The sequence below is a fragment of the Hyaena hyaena genome, unplaced genomic scaffold, assembly GCF_003009895.1.
Source record: "Hyaena hyaena isolate Hyena2069 unplaced genomic scaffold, ASM300989v1 scaffold_467, whole genome shotgun sequence".
In the NCBI taxonomy this organism is placed as follows: Eukaryota; Metazoa; Chordata; class Mammalia; order Carnivora; family Hyaenidae; genus Hyaena; species Hyaena hyaena.
The window spans coordinates 170,557-192,166 of NW_024081100.1; the positions used below are offsets into that span (position 1 = coordinate 170,557).

Genomic DNA, 21,610 nt, shown 5'->3' on the forward strand with positions numbered 1-21,610 from the left:
TTCAACCCTGCTCGGCTAGTGTTTCTCCACAGAGCCAGTTTGCCCGTGTGATGGCCGCTGCCTCTGGTGAGCTTCCTCACTGGGGTTCTTGGTCACTTCCGGGCCCTGGCAACGCATGAGACACAGCACACGTGGCTCAGGAAAGCTAGAGCTTGGGTTAAACCTCCTCCCTGACCATGACGTGTAACTAAGTTTATCCAGCCCCGTGAGGGTGCACCCTCCCAGAACCCAGACAGGGCAGTTATGGAGGGGGTCCACTGCTCCCTCTGTCCTCACTGTTACTTGCACCCCCACCAGGTGTCACATGGTAAAAGACAACACAACACGGTCTGACTGTCACCAACAGAGGTGCCGTCTTCTTTACTCTGTGAGGGAACCCAGTGAGCATGGGCTCTCCAGGCGTGGATGCTGATATATCCAAGGGTCGGATTGGGGTTTGAATGGTTCTTTTCTCAGGAAACCAGTTTATATACATCAGTTATCAGATATTACCTCAGACCTTCTTTAGACATTCTTTCTGTAATGTAGAAGCTAGAATGATTTGGGGTACAAGTGATGATATCTGACTAAATGTGGCTTAAATAAGGGCCCAGTCAGTTAAGCATCTGACTTTGGCTCAGGTCATGATCTCACAGTCTGTGAGTTCGAGCCCCATGTCCGGCTCTGTGCTGACCACTTGGAGCCTAGACCCTGCTTTGGATTCTGTGTCTCCGTCTCTCTTTGCCCCTCCCCTGTTCATGCTCTGTTCCTCAGGCTCAAAAATAGAATAGACACTAAAAAGATTTAAAAGAATTAAATGTGGCTTAAGCAATAGAGACATTTAATAGTTTTGCAAGATTAAAAACTCTGGGAGTCGAGGGGCCCAGAGTTGTTTTGGCAACGCCGTCGGGGCCCCAGCCCCTTGTGCTCCACCATCTGCAAACTGACTTGTCACCTTCGGTCTCATCACTTCAGGATCACAGCTGCTCTGGGCATCACGTCATCAGACGGCCTGGTTCAAAGGCTCAGGGTGGAGCAACATCTCATGTCTCTGTCCTTTTTATCAGGGTGAGAAATCTCTCCAGGAGCCATCCCAACAAATGTCTCTATTTTTCATCTTCTCCATAACCAGGTCACATGGATAGCCACAGCTGACAGGAAGACAGGAAGAGAAGGCGTCAGCCATTTCCCCAGCATCTTTTGTGGGAACGCTTGTCACCACGGAAGGAGGAGGAAATAAGGGTTACTGACTGAGAAAGCATCTGCCACCTGAAACCCATCCCAGCCTTTCTCCTGGTCAGATAGATGCTTTAAGTGCTTGAGGCTTGTGCTCAGAAACACCAAGGAGGAAAGGCCACCCGTAGTTTAAAAAAAAAAGCTTGTTTATATTCCTTACTATTTATACTTATGTATGCATTTATCTAGAATTATGGGCTTGACATGTTGGCATAGTTCCTTTTATGAGCTGTCCCAGGGGGTCACAAATTCAAATGCTATAAATGAAGCAGGCTATTGTTTAGAGATTAAACACGTAGGAATATTCTTAATTTCCACAAAGGAATAATCTTTCATCCATGTTTTTTTTCTTGAACTATGTGGTCCTTTTAATCTCTTTTGATAGAAAAATGGCAACAAGGTAATATTTCTTTACTACTAAGTGGGTGGTAAGGGGCTCCTGAAAGTTGGACTCCATTTTAGGGAAAGAATGGTGGAGATTATGGCAAATGAGTTTGTTCTAGAGAGAGCAGTGACCATGTAGACATAGTCAATTGTAGCCATAGCCAGCTTATAGATATTGACACATCTTCTGACTTTTAAAGAACTAGGAAAACAGATTTTAAATGAAATTTTCTTATTTAAAATGTTAATATGAAACATCTGCAGGCCAGATGCCACCCATAGGCTACTAGTTTGTGGGCTCTGAATTAGCCTAATATATCATGATTAAAAATTATCATAATTATATGATTATACTTACTTTTATTGTAACCTATCTTCTTCAGTTGACTAAACCAAATGATAAGCAACCAAATTGAAATATAATGACTTCTTCAGCTAGTTTGGGCATAATCTTATTTATTCATTTTATTAAATAAATTTTTAAAAATTTTAATGTTTATTTATTTTTGAGAGAGAGAGAAAGGGCACGAGTAGGAGAGGGGCAGAGATAGGGAGACACAGAATGTGAAGCAGGCTCCAGGCTCTGAGTTGTCAGTACAGAGCCCAACACGGGGCTCGAACCCATGAACCATGAGATCATGACCTGAGCAGAAGTCAGACACTTAACTGACTGAGCCACCCAAGTGCCCCATCATTTTATTAAATAAACTTTCAAATTGAGAACCTACTAAATTCAAGGTGTGGCGACAGGCTTAGTAAGAACAACAAAGAAAAAAAGACAGGATACCTTCCTTGGGTAGGCTGTCTTACAGCTGATGTTAATATAAAGTGACTCATATCAACATTAGCCTTGCTTTGGGTTCAGGTTGTTACCTGTCCCCCCACCCTGCCGTGTATATATATACGTTAATATGTCATTTTATTAACCTAGCGTATTTAAATAAACTGATCCTTTTCTTTTAAGGAGCATCCGTAATGCAAGCCAAAAACAAAACCAACCTGTCAACCAAAATAACCCCTCCAACTTCTAGAAAAGAGTTCTTGTTAACGTTAAGAAATCCAAACAATGGGACAATTAATCAAAGTAAAGCAAGGAACCAAAAAAAAAAAAAAGAAAAAGAAAAAGAAAAGAAAGAAAGAAAGAAAAGAGAAAGAAAAAAAACCCCACAAAGTTTTAAATTAGGTAACATGGAAGAAAGCTGACTGACACTGAATTCCTGAAACCATATCCCGTTTCAACTTAAGACATGATGATAATTTTTAAGTTATAGTTTTAAAGTTTATTTTTATTTATTTTGATGGGGGACAAGGGCAGAGAGAGGGAGACAGAATCCCAAGCAGGCTCCGCATGGTCGGTGCAGAGTTGGATGCGGGACATAAACTCATGAACTGTGAGGTCATGACCTGAGCCAAAATCAAGAGCTCAAGAGACTGAGGCACCCAAATGCGTCTTTATGTTACATCTCTAAAAACAGATTTTGTGACTAGAGAGGAGTGAGCTCCACTTTCATTGGAATTGAAATCAAATTGGCAAATACATTTCAATTTGGTTTTCTCTTACTCTTGACTATTTTCAAATAAAATTTTAATCAAGGATGTTTCACTTTTCTTTTTATCTTTTTACATTTGTTTCTATGTTGGTTACATTCTCCTCTAAAGGACATTACAAAGCCAACCATGTTTACAGTATTTAGTAAATGGAATCTGGTTTTGGACACGGATATGAGAGAAATACACTTCAGTTGGCACTTCCGTGAAAGGGACCAAGAGCTCTGAAATCATCTGCAGTTTGATTTGTGTGTTATCAAGAATTCCAAAGATTGTGAAGCTGCATCCTGAGAATATAGTTTCTTTTCTGTCTGTTCCAAGTTACCTAGAGAATGTGGTAGAAGAATACTCATGTAAGTTCAAATCACACATCCTAGAAATGGGACAATTATTAAATTCTATTTCCTCATAAGTTTGAGGAGTTGTCGAATGATTTTCAGAAAGTTAGAAATATGGCTCCTGGATTTACTATGACAAGCTCTACATTTTCTTATTTTTTGCTTATTTTTGACAGAAAGATTGACAAATTAAGAGAAAACGTAATTAGTCGACAAGAATTTCAATCAGCCATTGAAAGCATATGTAATGAATTTACATATATGTTTTTTTAGTAAAGTACTGTGCACGATGGAATCTTTGGTGATCTCACTTCCACCCAGTGCACATAGTGGATCAATTTTTTTCATGTTAAAATAACAGCTAAAGGTTGCTTTTAAGTTCACAAAAGAAAACGACATAAATTAGTGGTTCTTAGGTGAGAAACTTCAGATATTTGCCTACCCAGTAAAAAAAACTACCAATGATAAGTTCCTGGATTTGTAATGATAATATTCAGAATGAACCATTTTATTTCTATCTCTTATACATCTTGTCATCAAATAATTCACATCCTTAATTCTGTTTATTATGAATTAGTTCATCCACATGCCAGATTGGAAACGAGGCTTTTATTTCTGCTTAGTGACCATGAAAATTTCTAAGCCACCAGGTGGCAGAGTGTCCTCGGCTTAGATTGAATATTGTGTTTTTCCCACCAGTGATTGTCAAACGTAGTTTATAGCTAACGTGAGTGGCTTTCCAAACTTTTGCTCATGTGACCCTAAAATAATTCAGAAAACATTATGAGAAAAATTCTATGTATAAAATTATTCAACAAAAGTTTAAGTAACAGAAAAGATGTAATTTCTGGCATAGTGTAAACAGTGAAATTTTAAAATAAAATTATCATATGACTCTTAAATGAATCTAATTGAATGCAAATTACCACAGGGATTTGATAGCCACCGTCATCTATATAAAAATACGAAAATAAGCTCATCTTTTATAATTGGATACTTGACATTTCTCCTTTTTTTCTGTGACATCTTACTTTCCATTTTATTTTCCCTATAGAATATTATACTACTAAAAATGTTTTATGATTAAAAGCTCTGACCATATTTTTCTTCTTCTCTGCAACAAGAGTATGCATATAAATGAAATGAAATGTTTTGTATTTCCTGTGACCATAGGCTCTAAGTGTCACGTTTTTATATTTTTGAATTTCTAATATATATTAGTATATATTTCTATATTTGCCCAGTATACATTTTTCATTAATTTGAAAAATCCTGAAAAATATTAAGATACAAAAATGACTTTTTAAAAAATGTTTATGTTTGTAGGGCGCCTGGGTGGCTTAGTCGGTTAAGCATCCGACTTTTGCTTAGGTCATGATCTCGCAGTTCGTGGGTTCGAGCCCCACGTCGGGCTCTGTGCTGACTGCCAGCTCAGAGCCTGGAGCCTGTTTCAGTCTGTGACTCCCTCTCTCTCTGACCCTCCCCTGCTCACGCTGTCTCTCTCTCTCTCCCCTAGAAATAAATAAAACATTAAAAAAAATTAAAAAAAAAAGAGTCAGAGCTGTAAAAAAAAAAAAATGTTTATGTTTGAGAGAGAGAGACAGAATGTGAGTGGGAGTGGGGCAGAGAGAGAGGGAGACACAGAATCAGAAGCAAGCTCTAGGTTCTGAGCTGTTAGCACAGAACTTGATGCAGGGCTTGAACCCACGAACCGTGAGATCATAACCTGAGTGAGCCAAAATCAGATGCTTAATGATTTTGCATTAATGATTTGCATTAATGCTTAATGAATGAGCCACTCAGAAGCCCCCAAAATGACTATTAATTGTACCACTTGAATAATATTTATTGAGAATAATAAATGACAACCCATGGTTTGCTTATGTCTTCCCGCTTTGACTAGATAACCACTGTGAGTTGAGGCCTATTCTTTCATATAAAGATGCTGTAAAATTTGGAGCACAAAATATTAACATGCTTTCAAAAATTTTAAGAGATTCTTTCTTTCCTAGCATTAAAAACAGTGTTTCACTGGGGACGTGTCTGTATACACATACACATATATATACAAACATACATACATGTATGCATACATGTACATACATAGGTAACCTCAAAGTACACAGATGGGGGTAAAAGACCACATTTAAAAAATTATATTTAGGGGCACCTGGATGGCTCAGTCGGTTGAGTGTCTGACTTTGTCTTGGGTCATGATCTCACAGTTCGTGAGTTTGAGCCCCACATAGGGTTCTGTATTGACAGCCCAGACCCTGCTTCGGATTCTGTGTCTCCCTCTCTCTCTGCCCCTTCCCTCCCCTTAAATAAACAAACATTTTAAAAAATTATATTTACTGAGATATGATATTGCCTAAGTTTAGAGCTAACTCCCCAGGAGTTTAGAAAATGGCAGTTAATGGGGAGCACAGTTCTCCACAAGACCACTCGCACCTATGACACCAATTGCACATTCAGAGGAGTTCCCAAAACTACTCTCAGGCTTGATAATTTGCTAACAGACTCACAGAACACACTGAAAGTTGTTTACTCATAGTTACTCTCTACTGTGGGAAAGGATACAGAATAAAATCAACTAAGGAAAAATTGCACAACAGAATCCAGGAAAAGAACTAGATATGGAACTTCCATTGTCCTCTCCCCATGGAGCCTTGGATGTGTTATTTTCTTCATATCTATGTCTGATACATGGAATATTAACAACTAGGGCAGTCCACCTGCGCCTTCAGGTTCAGCGTTTTATTGAGGTTCCATATTGTAGGCATGATTAGTTGCCTATGTGCTAATTTCATTCTCTAGGCTCCATTCTCTTTCATTCTCTGCTCTCCTAAGCCCCTATCCTAGTTCAAATTGTTGGTCTTTCTGATGTGATTAGCTCCCACTCCAAGTGATTTCTGATGAAGTCAGTTCCAACCCTCTATCATGTTAGACTACCAAAATAATTCAAGGACCCCAAGTTAACAAAGACACTCTTATCACACATGACATTCCAAGAGTTTAGAGGTTATATCCCAGAGGCTGAAGAAAAAGTCTAGACACCTTTGTGGGTGAAGTTAAATTCTTTACTATACAGATACACCTATATACAATAAAAGGCACCCATTTAAAGTATGTAGTTCACTGAATCTTGACAAATGGTACATCAGTGTAACCACAATCATGATAGAGGGCATGTCCATCATTCTAGAAAGTTTCCTCATGTTCCCTTGCAGTCAAGTCCCTCTGTCCCCCAGCTGGTTTCCTATTTTTAGCATTTTATACATGTATATGAATCATATAATAAGTTTTACTTAGTGTCTGTCTTCTTTCACTCAGTAGGTTTTTGAGATTTACCCATAGTGTGTTAGTAGTTTGCTGATATTGGGTAGTATTCCACTTTATGCAGGTACCACAGTTTGTCTATCCATTCACCTGTTGATTAGTGTTTGGGTTGTTTCCAACTGGGGGGCTGTGGTGGACACACAGCTGCTGGTCTCTGTGTATAAAGTTCTCTGTATAGACATGTATTTCTGTCTTTTGGGTAAATACATAGGAGTAGAATTGTAGGGTTGGATGAGAAGCATCAGTTTATTTTATAAGAAACTGCAAGCTGTTTTCCAAAATGGTGTAATATCTTACATTACTACCAGCAGTGTGTGAGAATCCAATTGCTTCACAGCCTTTCCAACACTTGGTATTGTCAGTCTTTCTGACAATAAAACTGAACCATTTTAATGGTTGTGGAGAAGTTACTCATTACAGTTTTAATTTGCATTTTCCTGACTTAGGAAGTTGAACATCTTTTCACGAGTTTATTGGCCATTCATATGTGTCCTTTTTTGAAGCTGATAAAATATTATGCCCATTTTTTAAAAAAAGTTTATTTATTTTAGGAGAGACAGAGAGAGCATGAGTAGGGAAGGAGCAGAGAGAGAAGGAAAGAGAGAGAATCCCAAGCAGACTCCATGCTGCCAGCACAGAGCCCAACATGGGGCTCAAACACATGAAACTGTGAGGTAATGACCTGAGCCAAAAGCAAGAGTTGGAGGCTTAACGGACTGAGCCACCCAGACACTCCATATTTTGCCTACTTTTAATTGGATTGTCTATCTTCTAATCGACATATAAGGCTTCTTTACATATTTTAAATATGTCTTCTTTCAGACATGTATGTCTGTGGCTTGCTTTTCCATTTCTTAAGGATATCTTTTGAAAAGTAGGAGTTTTCATTTTCATGAAACTGAGAAAACATTTTTTAAAAAGTGCTGGGCACTCCAACTATTTTTACGCCTATTTTGATGACATCCCCAAATTCTATACATGTTATCCAACTGGCAACTGATGAATTTGGGGGATATATCCACTTGTGAAGCCTTTTTCTAAAATCAAGTAAGGTGGTATTAATAGTAGTGTTATACATTATCTTCTGTGTCATCATCAACAACATCCTTTGGTAGGAAGGATGGATATTTTCTGAGAATTAGGTATTAATTCCACCTTCTATTTTGTTTTTTCTTTTTTTAAAATGTTTAATGTTTTTAAATTTATTTTTGAGAGAGAGAGGGAGAGAGAGAGAGAATGAGCAGGGGAGGGCCAGAGAGAGAGGAAGACACAGAATCCGAAGACAGGTTCCAGGCTCTGAGCTGTCAGCACAGAGCCCGATGCAGGGCTCGAACCCACAAACCATGAGATCATGACCTGAGCCAAAGTCAGATGCTTAACTGACTGAGCCACCCAGGTGCCCCTATTTTGTTTTTTCTTAACATAGCAGACAAATAGAGACTACTCAAGAAATTAACAGTAATAATTCAGGTACTGTCTTTTGGCTGCTACATCTAGGACCTGGGCTAAAAATAATTAATCCTCATGGTAACTCTGTAAAATAGATATTTTTGTCCTTATTATTCACATATTCAGATGAGGAAAGTGACATTCAGAGAAATTAAATATCTTGACTAAGATCCATAGTTAGTAAGTGGCTGGGCTGGGCTTCCAAACTAGGCTTATTTAACTCCAAAACTCAGGCTCTTCATTAATTCTCTGTATATGTTCTGGACTCAGCTGATTTTAGATATATTGATTATAGATATTGGCAGGTTGTGGAGAGAGCAGGGGCTGGGGGAAAGGCATGAGGGAAAGAGATTAGGTCTTATTGGGACCTAAGTGGTCTAGATTAGGTCTAATTGGGACCTATTTGGGTGGTGGGTTTTCATGATTCCAGTTCCTAATTCCCTATACAGACTGAGTAACTTTATAGAGGGTCCAGGGTAATCAGGCCAAATTCGGCCAACATAAATACAAATCAGAGAATCCCACGAGTTAGCAAGCCATTTGGCTTACCGCATGACTCTGCCAGCATTTTCTAAGATCCTCCTTTTGTTACAAAATGTTAAGAGTGATTTCCTCTAACTTCAATTATGCAAAGGCTTTCTCTATAATTTTACATGTAATCAATACTTTTGTTGGTACCACTTATGTCAGATCTCCTCAATAAAGCCATGTAGTTATTTGAAACTTTGTCATTGTGATTAACACTGTTTACACTCAAATCCCTTCTGAAATCTTTAACACACTGTTATTTTCCAACTTGGCGGGCATAAAGTGCTTTAAGTTAAGTTAAGCTATAAGTTTGGGACATTGGCAGTCTCGATTACTCACGCATTCTATGCTCTTCTACTTGATGGCCTGAATGTCTGTCATTTGTACAGCAAAGATGAAATGCTCAGTGGGATCAGCATGATGATGTCCACGATTGTCTAATTCTACTGAATTCTGAGTCCTTAGGTTTTCTTTTATTACAGTTAAGCATTGTATTTGAAAATCCAAATGATGTTGAATATTCAGACTGTTGTGAGTCATGAGATTGTGTATAATCCATTAGAAGTTATAGACTTATAATTAAAAAGAGAATTTTGCATATTTCCCCTTCTTCAGGAATCAAGGGCCAAAACAATAATTTAGCTTTGGAATTCATTGGTATGGCATTGCTGATGCATAGGAGCACATGTACCCCAATGTTCATAGCAGCACTCTCCACAATAGCTAAAACATGGAAAGAGCCTAAGTGTCCATCAATGGATGAATGGATCAAGAAGATGTGGTTTATCTATACCATGGAATACTCCATGGCAATGAGAAAGAATGAAATCTGGCCATGTGTAGCAACATGGATGGACCTTGAGGGTGTTATGCTGAGCGAAATAAGTCAGGCAGAGAAGGACAAATATCATATGTTTGCACGTATAGGAGGATTAGGAGGAACTTAACTGAGGACCATGGAGAAGAAGGGGGGAAATGGTGGGGGAAAGGGAGAGAGGCAAACCATGAGAGACTCTTGAATGCTGAGAAACAAACTGAGGACTGATGGATGTGGGGGGGAGGGGAGAGATGGGCATGGAGGAGGGCACTTGTGGGGATGAGCACTGGGTGTTATATGGAAACCAATTTGACAATAAACTATTTGTAAAAAAATACATAAAGTTATAAATATAAATATAACAAAATAAAATGCATTTGGGAATGAAGAACTAAATTGGAGAGAAAGGGATAGCAATATGTGCTTAGAAATGGGTGATTTTCAACTAAGTAAAAAAAAAAAAGAAAGAACCTTTATACATAGGCCAAGGTTCTTTTTATCATTGAAAAAAATATTTTCACAACCATTAAAATAGAATTTTCTCAGGCTTTTTATTTACCATAAACTGTGACAGGAGATGTGATCTGCAATTTTCTGAAAATTTGACCCAGTTAAGCTCCTAAAATGTTTTTTAGTTTTAAGCCTGAAAAATTCTAAAACATCTTTCTCCTAAGGAGTTCAGTGTCATGGTCAGATTTGTTTTAATCAATCCATAACCTGCTACCTGATTATTAGAAGATAATTGGCATTTGTCATCAAAGTTCCAATCAATATTAAAGTTGGAAGATTCAAACACAGAGAGATTAAGACATTGGCCAGAGTCAATCAAATAATGAGTTGGTTTAGGGATTTGGTTTGATTTTCCTGACCAATTTATCTGTAGCTTGGAGGAATTACTCTAACTTTTTAAGTATTTAAAATCAGACAAGAATATAGTTTCTCTTTAAAGTTTTTATGCTTATTTGAATGTTGCCACTTAGAATTAAGACCTTGATAGTCATAAAAGCATTTCAGAGAATGCTTCAGGTACAAAAGAAATTTGAGCAACATAAAAAAAAGATTATGATTTAAGAAAATGACAACGGTCATATCTTTCTTCCTCTCTGAACTCACCCCACCCCCTCAAAAAAAAATCACTTCTGCTGAAAGAACATCTCCATGGAGACAAATATATTGTATATGCTCCACAAATGAGAATTATTTCATGGGAAGGAATAGGTAGGCATGGCAGAAAAAAACTAGGAATGAGAAAAGGGAAGAAAAGGGAAGTAATTAAATTAAATTGCTAGTACTAAAAATGGGAGAGGAGACACGTAAAATAGTAAACTCCATTTCTCTGGAATCTGACTTTTCAAAGCATTTTATAAATTTTCGTTTTTATAGTATTCCATGAGTTAAGTGGACAGTTAATATTCTTGGTATTCGGTAACCAAGATCACAAAGAGGTAAAACATACTAACTTTCTCCACACCCTCTGAGCCTGCAGCTGAAGTGGTAAGAGAACCCATGTCCCAAGACTCCGCCTCATACTCCGTCCATGCTCTGCTCCCTGCCTGTGGCGCTCTGCCTAGGGGATGGAGAGGGCCATCCCACCCTATAGGGGTTAGCTGGGCCAACTGAGAAGGGGCCATGACAAAGAATAGCTTAGGCGTCACTCCACGTCAGGCATAGAAAGAGAACAACTAATGGGTAAGAAGAGTCAAGTGATATTGATCGGTGGCTCCCCAGGGTTGAATTCAGAACATGTTCTGCTGTCTCCTGGGTGCCAAGATTTGACAGAAAGGGCAAAGGACAACTCGAACAATGTGGGGTGGGCGGGTGAAATCTCCATTCATTGTTGTTCACGTGGGAATGGAGTGCTCAGAATGAGGGAGACCTTGACAAGGCTCCCTGCCAGTAGCAGCCTCTTGTTTCTTATCAGAAACCTAATACTCAGTGTCTCTTTCTCGTCACCACTGGGGTTGGAAAGAGTGTGAGGAGTGCACACTTCTACCAGAGGGAAGAGATTTTGTGTAAGAGGACTTTTGTCCTTAATGAGGGAAAAATAGGAGAATGAAAAGAGAATATTCTATAGGAAAGGACAAGACTTAAAAGTCAGAAAAACATTTCAGAAAAAAAGGCTAAATGAAAACGGAGTCAAGTGGCCCTGGGCCACTAGAAAACACCAAACTGGTGATGACAGTGGGTGGTAGAGATGCAATGGAAAGAAAAAAAAAAAAGACAGTTCAAAATGCAAAAGTGTAAGGAGAAAATAGACCAAACCAATATATACATTAGTAAGAGGCTGGCTATTTAAATGATATACCCATATAGCTTTTAAAAAGAATTAAGTATACAAATATTAGCACAGCTTATCTAAGATCAACGTAGTGAAAAAAATAAAATGACAGAGTAACTGTTCAAATATACTTTTATTGTAAAATAATAATAGATGCTTATATATGGATGCATGAAAAAAAATCTAAAGGATGAAGCATCAAAAAGCCAAAGGTAGTTACTTTGAGGGGAGGGAGCAGTACTTGTGGGAGGGGGTTATGTTTTAGATTACAAGTTTTTATGTTATTCAAACCATTGTTGTAAAACTATAATTTCCATTGTGTTATAAGGAAAAAAGTCATAACAAGTAGAGAAATAAGTTGTATTGTCCAGAAGAAACAATAAAGTTGAAAAAAGAAAACTTTATTTGCATTGAAACCTAACATTGAAGAAATTCATACAGAATTGTGTCTGTATCTGTACTTATAGCTATACCTCTCCTCTGTCTTTACCTATGAAGTGGTGATCCCAAAGTAAATGTAATTTCATTTAAAATATTTGTTAAAGTGATGCAAGTGGCAGACTTAAAGGTGATGATTACAGTCATAAACGTGTTCTATAATATACTGTATTTGCACAAAATGAATATTAAACATGATCTACAATAACGACAGAACTTATGTATTGTCATAATTAAAATTTTTTCAACTATTGAATATTTTATTTTGATTAACTTGAATTGTTTCCTTCAGCTCCTCTCTTACATTTTGTAAATTTCATAAGGCAACTCCAATTGCTTTTGATTTACAGATGGTCCTTTCCACAAGAGAATCACAAAGCACTGACAGGAAAGGGAGAACCCTAAGAGTTCACAAATATACTACAATGCACCTAACAGTATTTTAAATCAGGCTTTTAGAAAATAGGATTGGCATGGAATAGTTTGCACAGATGGACCTAATTGCCCTAAATTTTGAACTAGAATAGGTGACATATGAAAGGGTAATGATGGTCATTTCATCTGGGAGTTAAGGATATTCTTCCACTTTTCACTTAGTAAAACCTCCAGTGTGAAGTCAGACCAAGAATCTATCTAGTGCATTGTCAAATCTCAGCCAGTCATACCAAAGAGAGTTAGAGAGGGGAGAAAAAAGTATAAATCCCTTGTGTTCAAAATGACGCAGAAGCACGTACTCTGAAGTGTGTGCCTGGGGTCATGTCAGAGTTCTGTTTACTAGGATTTCATGCATAATCCACTCAACATAGGGCTGGGGCTCTCCCAAACTAATGCAAGCATAAAATGAATTTGTCTGAGATGGGGAAAAAAATGTAACACCGGAATTTGAAATATGATTTTGGAAACTTTGGAGGGCCTGCATTATTTACACCAGGTGGAAGAAAAGTCAAACTCCAGAGGCCTTTCTCCCTGCAGGGCTGTAAAAAGTCAGAGCCCAGGCAGGGAAGACTTAAACAGCCAGGATGGGTAAGTCAGCACAGGTGGGGATCATTAACCCCGGGGAAAGGGGGAAGAGACCCTGGGAAACACACCCCTCCAGGCCATCTGGACCCAGCCGTGGAACTTTGGGGAACCCAACGGGGGAAACACATCTTTGACTGGAGAAGAGACGCTGGCTGTAAAGAATCCAAGCTGCCTTGCATTGTAAGAACAGCTCTACAACGGACACTACTAGGACAACTTCACTTCTGAGATAACTGAACTCAGGCAACCATGTCCGTCCCTCTTCCCAAGAGGCCCCAGGGCCCCTCCTTCCCAGCACGCCCTTCCCATCCCAGCATGCCCTAGTGCCACGCCCACAGCGGCTCTCCCAGAGGCCTGTGCGGTTCACAGCCCCAGACAGAGGCTGGAGTCTCCAAGTCTTAGTTGAGAAGAGCGTTTGTGTGCGGCAACAAGACTCTCTCAAGGTAAGATCTCCGCCTTAATGGTTGGAAACCCCCCCAACCTCCTCCCACAAGATCTCACCGAGACCTTCCAAATCTCGAAAAACCAGTGGCCCTAAGGCTCACCCGCCTGGGAACAAGCCGTAGTTCCCAAAGTCCATCGACCCCGTGTTAGACAATCTAGGGAGAACACCTGCTCAGGATCAAACCTTCCTCATCATTCTTTTGCTCAAATCTTCAGCCGTATCCTGTCTGGGCTATTAGTCATCGTCTAATTGCTTTGTTTCCCACTAACTCAAATTAAATCTTATTCTGCGGAAACCGAGTTTACTGCGTCTGGAGGAGCAAGGAATGCAAAGGGAGTGTGAGGAAACCAGCCACCCAGTTTTTTTTTTCCAGTTAATATTGAAGTGAATGCAAACTTTACCCAATTGTATTGTTAATATTATGTATGTCCGACACCAAGAGACTGCCTTAGAATTTATGTGTAGTAGTCTGTGTGTTTATTAAGCAACTTGACCCTGGAAATAATCCTGTAGGTTGATAGGTTAAGTGTGATTATCTTGCTCATTTTACAGATGAAGAAACAATCTGTGAGAGATTGAGAGACTTACTCACATCAAAGTCTCACATCCAGTAAGTGGCAGAGGTGAGGACTCAAACCCAGGACTTCTTCTTTATTACCTGTGCTAAGAGATGTTTTAAAAAAATCATTTTCCAAAGCTCTTTTCTTGACTTCACTTTAGTTAACATAAGAAAAGGACTACCCTATAATATCAAATATCCTTCTCTTTTTAAGGGTAACTTATTAAAAAATAAAAACAAACAACACAAATATCCTATACACACACGTGTGTGTTTGTGTGTGTGTGTGTGTGTGTATACACACATATATATCCTTGTCTATATTTTAAAGATAAAGTGGTCTGATTGGAAAAAAAAAAAAAGCTTAACGTAAGAAATTAAAGTCTTGGGGTGCCTGGGTGGTTTAGTCGGTTGAGTGTCCAACTTTGGCTCAGATCATCATCTCCTGGTTCGTGAGTTTTAGCCCCGCGTCGGGCGCTGTGCTGACAGCTAGCTCAGAGCCTCGAGCCTGTTTTAGATTCTGTGTCTCCCTCTCTCTATGACCCTCCCCTACTCACGCTGTCTCTCTCTCAGAAATAAATAAAACAGTAAATTTTTTTAAAGAAATTAAAGTCTTAAAACAAGCCCAAATAGTTCTTTTCTTAAAATATAGTTTTTATTTTATTTTTGAGACAGAGACAGAGCATGAGCAGGAGAGAGAGGGAGACACAGAATCTGAAATAGGCTCCAGGCTCTGAGCTGCCAGCACAGAGCCCCGCATGGGGCTCGAACCCACGAACTGCGAGATCATGACCTGAGCCGAAGTCGAATACTTAACCGACGGAGCCACTCAAGCGCCCCCCACCCAATACTTCTTTAGAGAAAAGAGTATCATCCTTAAATACTTTTTGAATATTAAATATGATTTAATAACACACTAAATAAGTACTCAATTAAACATAGATTGATCAGGAAAATATATTGTCCTATCTCAAGGGATTTGGCCGAAGAATCAATGCTAAAATACCATGAAACAAACCCAAATTTATTATAGCATAGTATTATCTCTATTTTGAAATATATTTAGCTAATATAGATAGTATTGTTGTTGTTGTTGTTGTTTATGAAGAATTCCATTTACAAGGTCCTTAGGAAAGAGCTTAAAAATGATTGGTATATATAAATGCTTTAGTTTTAAGTTAAGCCTTCCTATTATAGTTACCTTTTGGAGTAAATAAAATGTGAGGCCTTATACCACATCTTTTTTATTTAAGTCTTTTTGGTTTTTTGGAAATGGCACCTATTAAAAGCAAAGCCTGACTGCTAAATCAGTATTAAGTTAGAGTCCAACTATGGTTTGTTCCTTTGCTGGGTTTTTAACTTTTCTTGCTTCTTGCATTCTATACACAGATACTGTACTTTGATGTTTTAAAACAGTTAAGTAACAGAAAAGGAGAATTCTTTAATGGGATTTCTACTTACTTAATATATATGAAAGCTACTATGCTTGTTTGTTATATGCAGAAAAATGTATGGAGCTAAAAAAAATCCCTCAGATATTGTCTGTTATGGAATTTAAAATAATAAACCTGACAGTAACTTGTGCTTTGTGCTCAGGGAGAAATATCAGAAACCAGTTTCCACCCTGAGGACAGAATAAAGTTATTTTGTGACAGATTTTTTAAAACACACTAGATTGGTGCTAAAATACTGTCTTTGAGCGATATGCCTCTAAGAAAAGAGGTCTTTTGGGTACTTAAAAATGGAAGCTCTCTCGGATAAAGTCCAAGATGAATTGTGCTTATTTCAAGATCCATTTATAGAGTATGGTGTTAAAGGTTGGCTATGGAGGCATTGACGTTATCATAATCTTATCATACATTAACATTTAAGTTTGTCTGGAAGGATTGTGGAGAGACCTTTTTCTGCTAGAGAAAGTGTATGGTGTAGGAAAGACAGCTGTGGGGAGAGAAATGACAGCACTACTCACACAGTAATAATTAACAAAATGGCAAGCTTTAGGGCTCCAAGTCAGTGAGCAGGGCCCAAGTTCAGGCTCTACCAGATACTACCTACGTAAGGTTTCACTGTGCAGTGGCGATAATAGGATGTACTTCTTTTTTTAATGTTTATTTATTTATTTATTTTAATGTTTTATTTATTTCTAGGAGAGAGAGAGAGAGAGAGAGACAGCGTGAACAGGGGAGGGTCAGAGAGAGAGGGAGTCACAGACTCTGAAACAGGCTCCAGGCTCTGAGCTGGCAGTCAGCACAGAGCCCGACGCGGGGCTCGAACCCACGAACCGCGAGATCAAGAGAGAGAGAGAGAGAGACAGCGTGAACAGGGGAGGGTCAGAGAGAGAGGGAGTCACAGACTGAAACAGACTCCAGGCTCTGAGCTGGCAGTCAGCACAGAGCCCGACGCGGGGCCCGAACCCACGAACCGCGAGATCATGACCTAAGCGAAAGTCGGATGCTTAACCGACTAAGCCACCCAGGCGCCCCTATGTTTATTTATTTTTGAGAGAAGGTGCGTGCATGTGCACACAGGGGAGCAGGAGGGACAGACAGAGAGGTGGACAGAGGATCTGAAGTGGGTTCTGTGCTGACAGCAGAGAGCCCCATGCAGGGCTCGAACTCACGAATCGTGAGATCATGACCTGAACTGAAGTCGGACGCTTAACAGACTGAGCCACGCAGGCGACCCAGTACTTCCTATTATTGTTGTGAGGATTAAAGAAATTAGTGCATGTAATGTCTGACACATAGTAAGAGGTCAGTGAATATTGGCTACCACTACAGTCTGAGAATTTAAGCTACTGACCGCTGCCAGGAGGGACAGAATGAGTGATGAGATGAAAGTAGGGGCTAGATGATTATGTTCGAAGGTTTCTTTTAGAATCTAAGTCCCTGTGGCCTCACATGCATTTTTCTTGTCATACTACCCATGCTGTGAACCTCTCAACTGTCTACCCTATGTACCCTCTCAGTGTTCCCTTATCCTAATGTTTATCTGAGTTTCTCATTCCCTCTTTCAAACTCTCATTCCTGTCCTTTAACAGCTTCCCACTGTGCCTGATGGAAGTTCCAATCCAGAAGGAGTGCGCTCTACTAGGCTCTTCACTTCATCGAAGCGTTACAATCTAGGTTACGTGTCGGGCTGTCTGCTAGGGTCACTGCTTCCCGGAAGCCCTGCCAAGAGCCCCTTGTCCTCTCTCTTCCGTGTTCGTTTCCAGACCACTTCTCTCCCGCCCTCTTTAGGCACCCCAGAGATCTCACGGATACTGTCAGGACACTGTTGGCAATGACAATAATACTTAATTGACGGTTGAAGGGATTATACGGGGACAGTGCATGTGAAATGCTCAGCACCGTGCTACGAACACCTCTTTTACAATCATTTATTTATTTATTTAAATTATTATTATTAAAGTTAGTCAACATACAGTGTGTTATTGGGTTCAGGAGGCTAAGAAACATATTAAATTCTCAGTAAATATCAGTTTTTACTCTTACATCTACCTGACTCTCCCAGCAGTGTGTCATCATCCAAAATAACTCTACCTGTGAAATCACACTTTCAGCCTAGTTCTGACCAGTATCTCCTATCTGGTCCATTGACTACAGCTGAGCTAGACCACAGCTTAAAACCTGTTCCCCCACTTGGGAGACAGCCTCTTGTCAATCTCCCCAACTCTCTTTTATTCACATATACGTGGCAGATTCCCAAATATGGATGAACCCAATTGTCCATTTAGTCTTCACCTGCACCCAGCTTACTGGGGAAAATCATACTATTGAGTAGATTTATATCACAGTAAATTCACTGTCACCAGCCTCAACTGAGCTCTCAACTGTCTCTGTCACTCCCTACTATGTTCTCTCAGTCAACTCTGTATCCCAGTCTCCACTCTGCATATTTCAAACCTTTTTCAGTTTGTTCAAAACGCGTGCCTTTTCACTTCCTCCCCTGCCCCTCTCTCTGTAAAATAGCCTTGCATCACAGCAAAATCAGAACGGGAGGACCTCCTGATATTGCAAATTCTGTAAACCCATTGTTTCCTTATTTCCCCGTTTCAGTGAAAGAGGTGTTTTCTCTCCGGTCTACCTGTGGTCTTTGATCTTTTACAGGATCCATCAGTGATTCCCTCTCTTTTTCTCTATTTTTTACCTCTGTCTTGGCACTGCCCCTGCCAGTATTTAACAGTGCTCATATTACTTATCTTTTTAAAAATGTGTATTTATTTTTGAGAGAGAGAGAGAGAGAGCCCAAGCTAAGGAGGTGCAGAGAGAGAGGGAGACACAGAATCCGAAGCAGGCTCCAGGCTCTGAGCTGTCAGCACAGAGCCAATGTGGGGCTCGAACCCATGAACTGCAAGATCATGACCCAAGCTGAAGTCGGACGCTTAAATGACTGAGCCACCCAGGCGCCCCTCATATTACTCATCTTTAAAAAAGTCAACAGCTCTCTTGACTCCACCCTTCCTTCCTGCTTACCTTCTTTTTCCTTACCTTCATACCTAAGGTTCTTGAGAAGATGCGCGTTTTGTGTCTCTTCCCTCAAGTTCCAGTTACTCCTCAACCCACTACAGTATGGTTGTGGACCCCATCACTCTACTAGACTGCTCTCACCAGGGCCATTGGCTTCTTATTTCCAAATTTAATAGCAGTGTATAGTTTGCTTGACCTCTTAACTGCTTTTGAAATGACTGATCACTGCCTCCTTTTCAAAGCCCTCTGTCGTCTACGGCCATAGCACCCTGAATGTGCCTGATCTCGTCAAAGCCCTCTGTCTTCTTGGCTCCCATTACCATTTCTCTTGGCTTCCTTTCTGCCATTTTTTTTTCATGACTTCTTAGATTCTCTTGTGGATTCTTTTCCTCTGCTCATTTCTTAAGTAGGGTCTCTGTTCTGTGTCCTCTTCTCAACTCACTGTATGTATTTTCCTTTATAATCTCATCTAATCCGATAGCCTCCGATCACCTTTACATAGCAGTGACTCCTGAATTTAGATCTACAGCCAGTGTCTCTCCTGAGCTTCAGACCCACTTCTACCTTCTTACTGGGACTTCCTGTTGGATATCACACAGTCCCAGCTCAACATGTTTAAAACTGTACTCGTGACCTTCACTTGCACCATCACAACCTGTTTCTCTTCCAGTGTTCCTTCATCTCGGTTAATGACACCCCCAGCTACCCAGTCATCCAAGCCAGAAACTTAGGAATTACCCTGGACTTCTCCCGCACTTTCTATATCCAATTAAAAAAAATAAATCAAATCTTGTATCTTTTACTTCAAGAATATCCCCAACCCATTGTTTCTGTCATTCATACTTTTATCTCAGTCAAGCTCCCATCCTCTCTAATTGGGATTGTCTCAACAGCTTCCTTCTGAAGTGTCTATTTGATTCAAGTATTGCTCTCTCTCAAATCCCTCTCAATTCAGACAGTGCTTTTAAAAACACAAATTTGGTTTCACTATGTGCTTTAAATCCTTTAATGAAATACTAGTTAGGGTTCAACCAGACAAGCAGAAAGAACAGGAGATGTTTGCTGAGAGGTTTGTTACAAGGAATTGGTTTACACTGGTTGAGGCTGGCTGGGCAAGTCTAGACGCCCGAAGGGCAGGCTGTCAGGAAGGGCAGGCTAGAATTCTCAGGCACAGCCTGAAGTTGCTGTGTATAGGCAGAATTTCTCCTTTCAAGGTCTTTCAACTGATTGAATCAAGCCCACCCGATTATCTAGGATTATCTCCTCTACTTAATGTCAGCTGATTATGAACTTTAGTCATATTTGCAAAACACCTTCACAGCAACACTTAAATTAGTGTTTGATTGAATGATTGAGGACTGTTAGCCTAGCCAAGTTGACACATTAAAAAGACCATCACAAATGGCATCTCACCCCTTTCAAGTAAAGCCTGTACTTTTTTCTTCTTCGTCTTTCTTAAAATATAATTTATTGTTAAATTGGTTTCATACAACACCCAGTGCTCATCCCAACAAGTGCCTTCCTCAGTGCCCATCACCTATTTTCCCCTTTCCCCCACCCTCCATCAGCCCTCAGTTTGTTCTCTGTATTTAAGAGTCTCTTATGGTTTGCCTCCCTCCCCCTCTATAACTATTTTTCCTCTCCCCCTCCCCCATGGTCTTCTGTTAATTTTCTTAGGATCCACATATGAGTGAAAACATATGATATCTGTCCTTCTCTGACTGACTTATTTCAGTCAGTGTAATACCTTCCAGTGCCAACCATGTTGCTGCAAATGGCATGATTTCATTCTTTCTCATTGCCAAGTAGTATTCCGTTGTATATATAAACCATGTCTTCTTTATCCATTCATCAGTTGATGGATATTTAGGCTCTTTCCATAATTTGGCTATTGTTGAAAGCTCTGTATAAACATTGGTGTGCATGTGCCCCTGTGCATCAGCACTCCTGTATCCCTTGGATAAATTCCTAGCAGTGCTATTGCTGGGTCATAGGATAGTTCTATTTTTAATTTTTTGAGGGATCTCCACACTATTTTCCAGAGCGGCTGTACCGGTTTGCATTCCCACCAACAGTGCAAGAGTTCCCATTTCTCCACATCCTCGCCAGCATCTATAGTCTCCTGATTTGTTCATTTTAGCCACTCGGACTGGTGTGAGGTGATATCTCAGTGTAAAGCCTGTACTTTTAAAAAGTGGCTGCATGTACAGCAGTCTCCCTCACCCTTACCTGTGACTTCACTTTCCATGGCTTCAATTACCAGGTGTCAGCCGCAGTCCAGATTCAGAAGCTGATTCATGACAACATGTCAGAAGGTCTGTAGTAGCCTAACTCTGTGTCACAATGGTTACGTCATGGGCCTCAATTCATCACATCACATCGGCATCTTATGATCTCACAACATCACAAGTAGCAGGTTGAGTGTAGTAAATAAGATATTTTGAGAGTGAGATCACATTTACATAACTTTTATTACAGCATATTGTTATAATTGTTCTATTTTATTATTGTTAATCTCTTACTGTACCTAATTGATAGGTTAAACTTTATCGTAGGTATGTATGTATAGGGAAAAAAACAGAGTATGTACGGGATTCGTTACTATCTGCCCTTTCAGGCAGGGCAGGGATCTTGAAACATATCTGCTGCAGCTAAGGGGGCACTGCTGTAATGTCTGTACAGCTCGGCATTCATCTTTCTGGCAAACCTGGTCTCTCTCCCTTCTCTCACCTGAACTCCAGGCTTCAGTAAGATTGTGATCCTTTCATGTCCAGAATGTGCCT

The 21,610-nt window shown here is 39.7% G+C and overlaps 1 long non-coding RNA gene across 1 annotated transcript; it reads right to left on the reverse strand.

Annotated features, from left to right (window-relative positions):
- Positions 1–797: 797 nt before the first annotated feature.
- On the reverse strand, positions 798–21,110 carry LOC120246381. Its single transcript, XR_005532033.1, has 3 exons — positions 21,057–21,110; positions 14,392–14,462; positions 798–1,130 (listed from the first exon to the last, which is right to left on the reverse strand). It is a non-coding gene; the product is annotated as an uncharacterized LOC120246381 (long non-coding RNA).
- Positions 21,111–21,610: the final 500 nt, after the last annotated feature.